This window comes from Mirounga angustirostris, unplaced genomic scaffold (genome assembly GCF_029215605.1).
Source record: "Mirounga angustirostris isolate CCGP_5_RB_7025 unplaced genomic scaffold, mMirAng1.0.hap1 SCAF_6, whole genome shotgun sequence".
NCBI classification, from domain to species: domain Eukaryota; kingdom Metazoa; phylum Chordata; class Mammalia; order Carnivora; family Phocidae; genus Mirounga; species Mirounga angustirostris.
Window position 1 is genome coordinate 98,982,096 of NW_026991714.1, and position 9,130 is coordinate 98,991,225.

Here is a 9,130-nt window from a genome sequence, read left to right on the forward strand (position 1 = left end):
TTTTTTTTAAACAAGTGCTTATTTGTCACCAATAAAATAGCCTGGTCTTCCTTCCACTCAGGTCATGTTCTAAAACACAACTGTTTTGTCTTCCCTTGCAGTTTTCTAGCAGGTTTTGAAGTACTTGCTTGAAAGCCCTCCTTGGATTATTGTGGATTCAGCTGTACATCAACATGAGGCTTAGATGTCCACCTCAGTTCCAGCAGACCAGAGCTAGGTAATTTAATAAAATGTGGACAGTACATAACTGGTTAGGAATAATAACCAGTGGCTTGTAATGCTTTGTACATTGTGTTTGTGGACTAGTGTAAATCTACAGAATGGAATTGGGTCCTTTGAAAAAATGACTTAACTGTGAATCACAAACATACAAAACAATCATAAAACACCAAAGTTTCATACAGCTTAGAACCAGGAGTCTGTAATTACCATGCAGTCATTCTAGGTGTGTCCGACTCAGACCTATTAGCATATAATGAAAAGTTAGGGTTTGTTAAGAGACAAGCAAATGGATAAATGAATCAGGCTATTTCCCTCCTCTATTTCAAAGCCGTATAAAGTACATAAACTTGAGCAGAGATAGCAATGTTTATAAACAGACTTCAGAGTTAATCACTGTTACCTAAAAGCCTGTCACTTAACATAGGGGGACAATTTCAGACAGAGATGATAAATAACAGTTGTCTTTATGGGCAAAAATGCCAGAGAAGAACAAAAAACTTTTGAAATAGTATTGGGCTTAGAAGACAATTCAAGAAGCTACTTTTGGTAAATTTGGGTAGAGGAGGTGTTCTTGAACTTGGGCCTTCAAGGCTACACTTTGATAGTCTACCCTAAAATTTGATATCATGTGCTTGCTATCCACTTAATGCCCTTTGAAAAGTCCCTGGTGCTTATAGAAGCTTGGGAAAGTCTAGTAACTGCTTTGAACTGCCAATTGACACACCTATAATTTGCAGTGAAATTGATAATCTCTGCCGGAAAGTCTTTCTCAAGTCCCTGTAATCAGGCTGAGACATGTATGTATGTATGTATGTGTGTGTGTGTGTACATATATATTTTTAAATTTAATTTGTAATGTTCACAAATTTCCTTGTTTCTCTTAACAGCTACATTTTCATTTTCTTAACATGTATATCACTTATTGTTATCCTTTTAAAACTGGTAAATAGGGGCACCTAGGTGGCTCAGTCCTTTAAACATTTGACTCTTGATTTTTGGCTAAGGTCACGATCACAGGGTTGTGAGATCGAGCCCCACCGTGGGGCTCCATGCTCAGCACAGAATCTGCTTAAGATTCCTCCCTCTCCCTCTGTACCCCACCTTGCTCTCTCTCTCTGTCAAAAACAAAAGCCAAAACAAAAAAACAAACCTGATGGATGGATGTTGATCACATTGTATCTATAAAATTCCCTTTGCATATAAGTATTTGAAGTATAATAAATTCAAAACAAATTCATGATATAAATTCAAAACAAAGCTTACTTGGAAATAAGAACTTTCCCCTAAGCCACACTTCTGTACTTTAACTTAGCTCTAATCTGTATACATAAGCCAAATAAGCTTAAGCTATTAAAATTTTTTTTTTTTGTCAAAGGAATGTATACACAGCTTAAAAACCAGAGACAAGACTTTTTGACTCTTTAGTATTTACCTTATTGATGCTACATAATATGCATCTCCTACTATTTCCTGAGTTAAGACATTAGCTACTGATTTCCTGTTACTATCAGGTGAGGATTTTAGCTTCTTAAATCTTAAATTACTCATTCTCTCCATTAACCCTTTTTTAAAAATAATTAATTAATTAAAAAAAATTTTTTTTTAAAGATTTTATTTATTTATTTGAGACAGAGAGAATGAGAGACAGAGAGCATGAGAGGGAGGAGGGTCAGAGGGAGAAGCAGACTCCCCGCCGAGCAGGGAGCCTGATGCGGAACTCGATCCTGGGACTCCAGGATCATGACCTGAGCCGAAGGCAGTCGCTTAACCAACTGAGCCACCCAGGCGCCCCCCCCCTTTTTTTTTTTAAAGATTTAGTTACTTGAGAGAGAGTGCACATGAGCAGGGGGAGGGGCAGAGGGAGAGGGAGAAGCAGACTCCCTGCTGAGTAGAGAGCCCGACGTGGGGCTCGATCCCAGGACCCTGAGATCATGACCTGAGCCCAAGGCAGATGCTTAACCAACTGACCCAGGTGCCCCTCCATTTCCCTTTTGATACAGCTGTTACTCCTTTTTTTGTTTTTTTACTTTTTTGGGGTTGTTAAATCAGTATTTAGAAATTATGCTTATGACTTTTGTACTACTTCATAGGTCATTTCTCTAACTTCATTTTCTAACCTATTAAAATCTTAGTTTATCATAGTGTTTCTTAGAGCTCTTTATTATTATTTGATAGTTCCTTTTTTCCTTTTGAGAGTAAGAGTAACAATATAATGTCTATGTCTTGAGAAAAAAAAGATTTTAGATATACATTTGAAAAGAAAGATTTAGATACACATCTGAATCATGGCATTCAGAAGAATAAAGGGGAGTATGGCGTTGAGGGATAAAAAAGGTAAGGGTTTTGGGCGCCTGGGTGGCTCGGTTGGGCGACTGCCTTCGGCTCGGGTCATGATCCTGGAGTCCTGGGATCGAGTCCCACATCGGGCTCCCTGCTCGGCGGGGAGTCTGCTTCTCCCTCTGACCCTCCCCCCTCTCATGCTCTCTCTATCTCAGTCTCTCTCTCAAATAAATAAATAAAATCTTTAAAAAAAAAAAAAAGGTAAGGGTTTCGTTGCTTCACACGAGAATATTGGCATTCTAATAGCTGACAGTCCCCAGCTCTAAGAAAATAGATGCGTTCAGTGCTGGGCTTCTTATGGAGACTTTTGTCCATTAGAAGAGGAATCTCTACCTTGAGAGATGATGGAAGAAATACTTCCCATGACTTCGGTCTTCTAAATTCTGCACAGTGATTTAATCTCATCACCACCTGGTCCATATACCGTGACTTTACTCAGATATCTATACAAATTCATATAAATGATTTCCAGCTGAATTACCAATTCTGCCTGCTGTTATTTAATTTTTAGTAATTTTAGAATTCATGTATTTTCACGTTTTTTTGACTAAATCTTGCCCTGATCTTAAAGCTTATCTTGCCCCTTTTCCTAGGCTAATGCTCTTCTTCCCTTACTAATGTAATACATCATATCTTGTATTGTTATAGCAAAGTTTACAATGTATATGCATACATTACTTCATTTACTGACAGTCCTGGTACAGTATTTCTTAGAGGCGGTCATCTTCTTAGCTGAATTTAAACTGCCTGAAGCTAATAAAGAATGTTGTAAAATGTGGGGCGCCTGGGTGGCTCAGTCAAGCGTCTGCTTTCAGCTTAGGTCATGATCCCGGGGTCCTGGGATCGAGCCCCACATCGGGCTCCCTGCACCACTGGAAGCCTGTTTCTCCCTCTCCCACTCCCCCTGCTTGTGTTCCCTCTCACTGTGTCTCTCTCTGTCAGATAAATAAAATCTTAAAAAAAAAAAAGTAAAATGTAATCAGAGAATATAAACATTTAATACTATCAAAATAAAAAATATTGGAAAATGTGTCAGAAAGTACACCTTTAAATCATTCCCAGAAAGTCTTTTTTTTTTTTTTTTTTAAGATTTTATTTATTTATTTATTAGAGAGCGAGCGAGCGAGAAACAGCATGAGAGAGGAGAGGGTCAGAGGGAGAAGCAGGCTCCCCACTGAGCTGGGAGCCCGATGTGGGACTCGATCCCAGGACCCTGGGATCATGACCTGAGCTGAAGGCAGTTGCTTAACCAACTGAGCCACCCAGGCGCCCTCCCAGAAAGTCTTATTAGGAAATTCCTTAGAGATTCATATAAGCTTTTTATCAATTATGACTTTTCCTAATTAGCGCAAAGTTAAATTTCTCTTTTTGAACTTAAAACTTCTGCTAGGAAGAAAGTACTGAATTTTTTTTGAGTGTCATAAAGCTCTTCCACCCCCTCCCTTCAGTTCCATTCTTTTTAGTTAACCTTATTCTTCTTTCATGGATGCAATATCTTGTTTCCCTAAAGATACTTCAGGTTTTTTTTAAAACTTTTCTTCTGTTTTCTATATACGTATATTTTTTTCTTGTTTGGTTTGACTTTTTTTTTAAAGGTTTTATTTATTTGAGAGAGAGAGAGAGGGGAGGGAAGGGGAGAGGGAGAGAGAATCTGAAGCAGACTCCACACTGAGCACAGAGCCTGATGTGGGGTTTGGTCCCACGACTGCAAGATCATGACCTGAGCTGAAACCAAAAGTCAGATGCGTAACTGACTGAGACACCCAGGTGCCCCTGGTTTGATTTCTGCCTTTACTTTTGGTAACTTTTCTTGAGTGTCTAGTAATCTTTCGCTATGTTCATATTTAAAAGTGAGGAATTAAGCTAAGCTCTGTTGACATGGATAGGGCTTATTAACTTCAGGGTTTTGATGTAGGTTGATTGGATCATAAGCTGGCTTTTTTTTTTAATTAAGAAATAATTGACGTATAACATTGTATAAGTTTAAGCTGTACAAGGTGTTGGTTTGATACATTTATATATTGCACTATGATTACTACAGTAGCATTAGCTAACATACGTTATCATGTCACATATTTATCATTTCTTTTTTGTATTGAGAACAGTTGAGATTTCATCTCTTAGTAACTTTGAAGCTTATAATATAGTACTGTTGACTATAATCACTTTGTTCTACCTGAGATCTCTAGAACTTATTTATCTACTTGTTGTAAGTTTGCACCCTTAAACAACATATCCCCAAATTCCTTATTCCCTAGTCCCTGGTAACTGCCATTCTACTTTCTGTTTTTACAAATTCAATTTCTTTTTAGATTCCACCTATAAGTGATACCATACAATATTTGTTCTTTTCTGTCTGACTTATCTCACTTAGCATAATGTATTCAGAGCCCAACTATGTTGTCACAAATGGCAGGATTTCCTTGTTTCTCATGGCTGAATGATATTCCATCTTCTTTTTTAAGATTTATGTATTTATTTTAGAGAGAGTGAGTGTGTGAGATGGGGGGAAGGGGCAAAGGGAGAGGGAGAGAGAGAATCTCAAGGAGACTCCCTGTAGAGTGTGGAGCCTGACACAAGGCTTGATCTCAGGACCCTGAGACCATAACCTGAGCTGAAATCAAGAGTTGGATGTCCAACTGACTGAGCCACCCAGGTGCCCCAAAGTTAATTAAAAAAAAATTTTTTTTTTTTTTAAAGATTTTATTTATTTATTTGAGAGAGAGAATGAGATAGAGCATGAGAGGGGGGAGGGTCAGAGGGAGAAGCAGACTCCCTGCCGAGCAGGGAGCCCGATGCGGGACTCGATCCCGGGACTCCAGGATCACGTCCTGAGCCAAAGGCAGTCGCTTAACCAACTGAGCCACCCAGGCGCCCCCCAATTTTTTTTTTTAAGTAGGCTCCATGCCCAGGGTGGAGTCCAATGTGGGGCCTGAACTCATGACCCTGAGATCAAGACCTGACCTGAGGGGCGCCTGGGTGGCTCAGTCGTTAGGCATCTGCTTTTGGCTCAGGTCATGATCCCAAGGGCCTGAGATCGAGCCCCGTGTCAGGCTCCCTGCTCAGCGGGAAGCCTGCTTCTCCCTCTCCCACTCCCCCTGCTTGTGTTCCCTCTCTTGCTGTGTCTCTCTCTGTCAAATAAATAAAATCTTAAAAAAAAAAGACCTGACCTGAGATCAAGAGTCAGATACTTAACTGACTGGCACCCCAATATTCCTTCTTTATCCATTCATCCATTGACAGGCACTCAGATTATTTCCATATTTTGGTTATTTGTGAATAGTGCTGCAGTGAAAATATGTGTGCAGATATCCCTTCGTGATATTGATTTCAGTTCCTTTGGATATATACCCAGGAGTGGGATTTCTGCAACATGTGGTTCAGTTTTTAATTTTTTGAGGAACTGCCGTACTATTTTCCATAATAACTACCAATTTACACCCTCACCAACAGTATATCGGGGTTCCCTTTTCTCCACATTCTTTTTTTTTTTTTAAAGATTTTATTTATTTGACAGAGATAGTGAGAGCAAGAACACAAGCAGGGGGAGTGGGAGTGGGAGAAGCAGGCATCCCGCCTAGCAGCGAGCCCGATGTGGGGCTTGATCCCAGAACCCTGGGATCATGACCTGAGCTGAGGGCAGACGCCTAACCAACTGAGCCACCCAGGCGTCCCCTTTTCTCCACATTCTTGCCAACATTTGCTATCTCTTGTCTTTTTGATAAAAGCCATCCGAACAGGTGGGAGGTGATATCTCATTGTGGTTTTGATTTGCATTTCCCTGATGATTAGTGATGTTGAACACCTTTTCATATTCTTGGCCATTTGTATGTCTTCTTTGGAAAAATGTCTATTCAGGTCCTTCATTCATTTTTAAATTGGATTGTTTTCTTTTTTGCTATTATATGAGTTCTTTATATATTTTAAATATTAGTCCCTTAGCAGACGTGGTTTGCAAATATTTTCTACTATTCTGTAGATTGTCTCTTATTGATTGTTTCCTTTGCTGTGCAGAAGCTCTTTAGTTTAATGTAGTCCCACTTGTTTATTTTTGTTTCTGTTGCCAGTGCTTTTGATGACTTATCTAAGAAGTCATTGCCTAGACAAATGTCAAAGGTTGTTTTTCCTATGTTTTCTTCTAGGAGTTTTATGATTTCAGGTCTTACATTTAATCTTTGATCATTTTTGAGTTACTTTTGTGAGGGGTGTAAGGTTAAGGGTCCAGTTTTATTCTTCTGCTTGTGGACATCCAGTTTTCCCAGCACCATTTATTAAAAAGAGACCATCCTTTTCCCATTGTGTGTTCTTGGCACCCTTGTCAAAAATTAGTTAACTATATATGTGGGGGTTTATGTGTGGGCTCTCTACTGTTCTACTGATCTGTCAGCCTGTTTTTAATGCCCATACCACAGTTGGCTTAGTATACTTTTTTTTTTCAGATTTTATTTATTTATTTGAGAGAGAGAATGATCATGAGCAGGGGGGGAAGGGTAGAGGGAGAAGCAGACTCCCCACGGAGCAGGGCACCCAATGCAGGACTTGAAACCAGGACCCTGGGATCATGACCTGAGCCGAAGGCAGACGCTTAACTGACTGAGCCACCCAGGCACCCGAGTATAGCTTTGTTACATAGCTTGAAATCAGATATGATACCTGTTCTTTCTCAGGATTACTTTGGCCACTGGGTTATTAGCTGGCTTTTTTAGTGTATTCCCCAAATATCAGGATTTATAGGGTTTTAAAAAAATAAACTTAAAACATTTAGAATAGTTTTAGATGTGCAGGAAGTTGCAGAGATCGTACAGAGCTCTCATATAGCCTATACCCAGTTCCGCCTGTCGTTAACATCTTACATCAGTGTGCTACGTTTGTTGTAATTAACTAAAGTCCACAAATTGTTTAGAGTTCCTTAGTTCTTAACCTAATGTCCTTTTTCTGTACCAGGATCCCATCCAGGATACATTTTCACATTTAGCTATCATGTGTCCTTGGGCTCCTCTTGGCCATGATAGTTTCTCAGACTTTTCTTGCTTTTGATGACCTCAACAGCTTTGAACTGGACTAGTCACATATTCTATAGAATGTCTCTCATTTGGGATTTGTCTGATATTTTTCTTATGATTAGACTGGAGTTTTGCTGTTTGAGGGTAAAGTGAAGGTAAAGTGCTATTCTAATCATATCATATCAAAGGTACATACTATCAACATGACATCCCTGATGATGTTGACCTTGATTATCTGACCGGTAGAGTTTTAGCAGATTCTCTTGCAAAGTTAGTCCCTTCTCTCCCCCTTTCATATTGTATTCTTTGGAAGGAAGTCACTGTGTCGTAGCCCACACTTAGGAAGGGGGGTGTTATGCTCCACTTCCTTGAGGGGGAATTATCTACATAAATTATTTGGAATTCTTCTGCATGGGAGATTTGTCTTTTCTCCCCCATTTATTTATTTATTCAATTCTCTGTATCAGTATGGATTCATGGATATTTATTTTACACTTTGAGTTATAATCCAATAATACTTTTATTGCTCAAATTGTCCTAGCTTTGGTTATTTTGAGGTCTTTTAGTTGGTCCTTTATCCCTTTGACATGTCCCTAACTTTTTTTTTTAAGCATTTACTTATTTTCTGGCACAAGATGCTCTAGGCTCATTTTGTGTATACCTTGCCCCAGCTCTAGAACCAGACATTTTCCCAAGGATCCCAGGTTCCTGTGTGTGTGTGTGTAGAATGATATTAGAAACTAAGATCTGGGTACCAGATGTGCTTGTTGCTACTGAGTATCATTGCTTCTAGGGTCTTTCAGCTGACAGAGCAAGGAAACAGATGAGTACACTAACCCAGGTACATATATTTATAATTACTTATACATCCACATATGTATATATCCATATGTATCTATATTAAGCTAATCACGAGTTTATACTGATTTCTTCAATTGTACTCCAGTAACATGGATCACAGTAGCCTTCTCCCTTGCTTGTCAGTAACCTCCCACTACAACAGTAAGAAAACCACCTCCTGCCAGCCTGCCTCCATTTAATGATCCGATTCCAGTGTCCATGTATAGTGGCTTCAGAATAGTTCAGCCGTGCTCCCAGGGGAAACAGCTTTAGCAACCAGAGCACAGCACCCTTACTTCTCTAGCTACTGTACTAGGGCCTGTGGGAGGTACGGAGAATAAACAAGAAACTTGCTAGGTAGACATTCTTTCTGTCATGACTTTAACTTAGTGAAACAGCAGGAGCAGGAACCCAAAGTTCTGAATGACTCTCTTAAACTGTACCTGGCAAATGACCCGAGCAGGGCCTCAAAACCATCCTTCTACGGGAGGGATGACACTGGGGATGCTGGAGAAGTTCTCTGTCCTCTGGGGCTGAGCAAATATGAGCAATAGGTTCAGGGGCAGGTCTCAGGAGCCCTGGAGTAAAAAAAGGAGCAAGTTTAGTTCCCGTGTGTGTAGTACATCTCACTCTTCCCAGGCTCCAGTTCCTTGGGTATAGTTCCTTTTGCTGTTGGTCAGGTCAGCATCTTTTCTCCCCATTCCCTTCAGTAAGGCTATCTCACA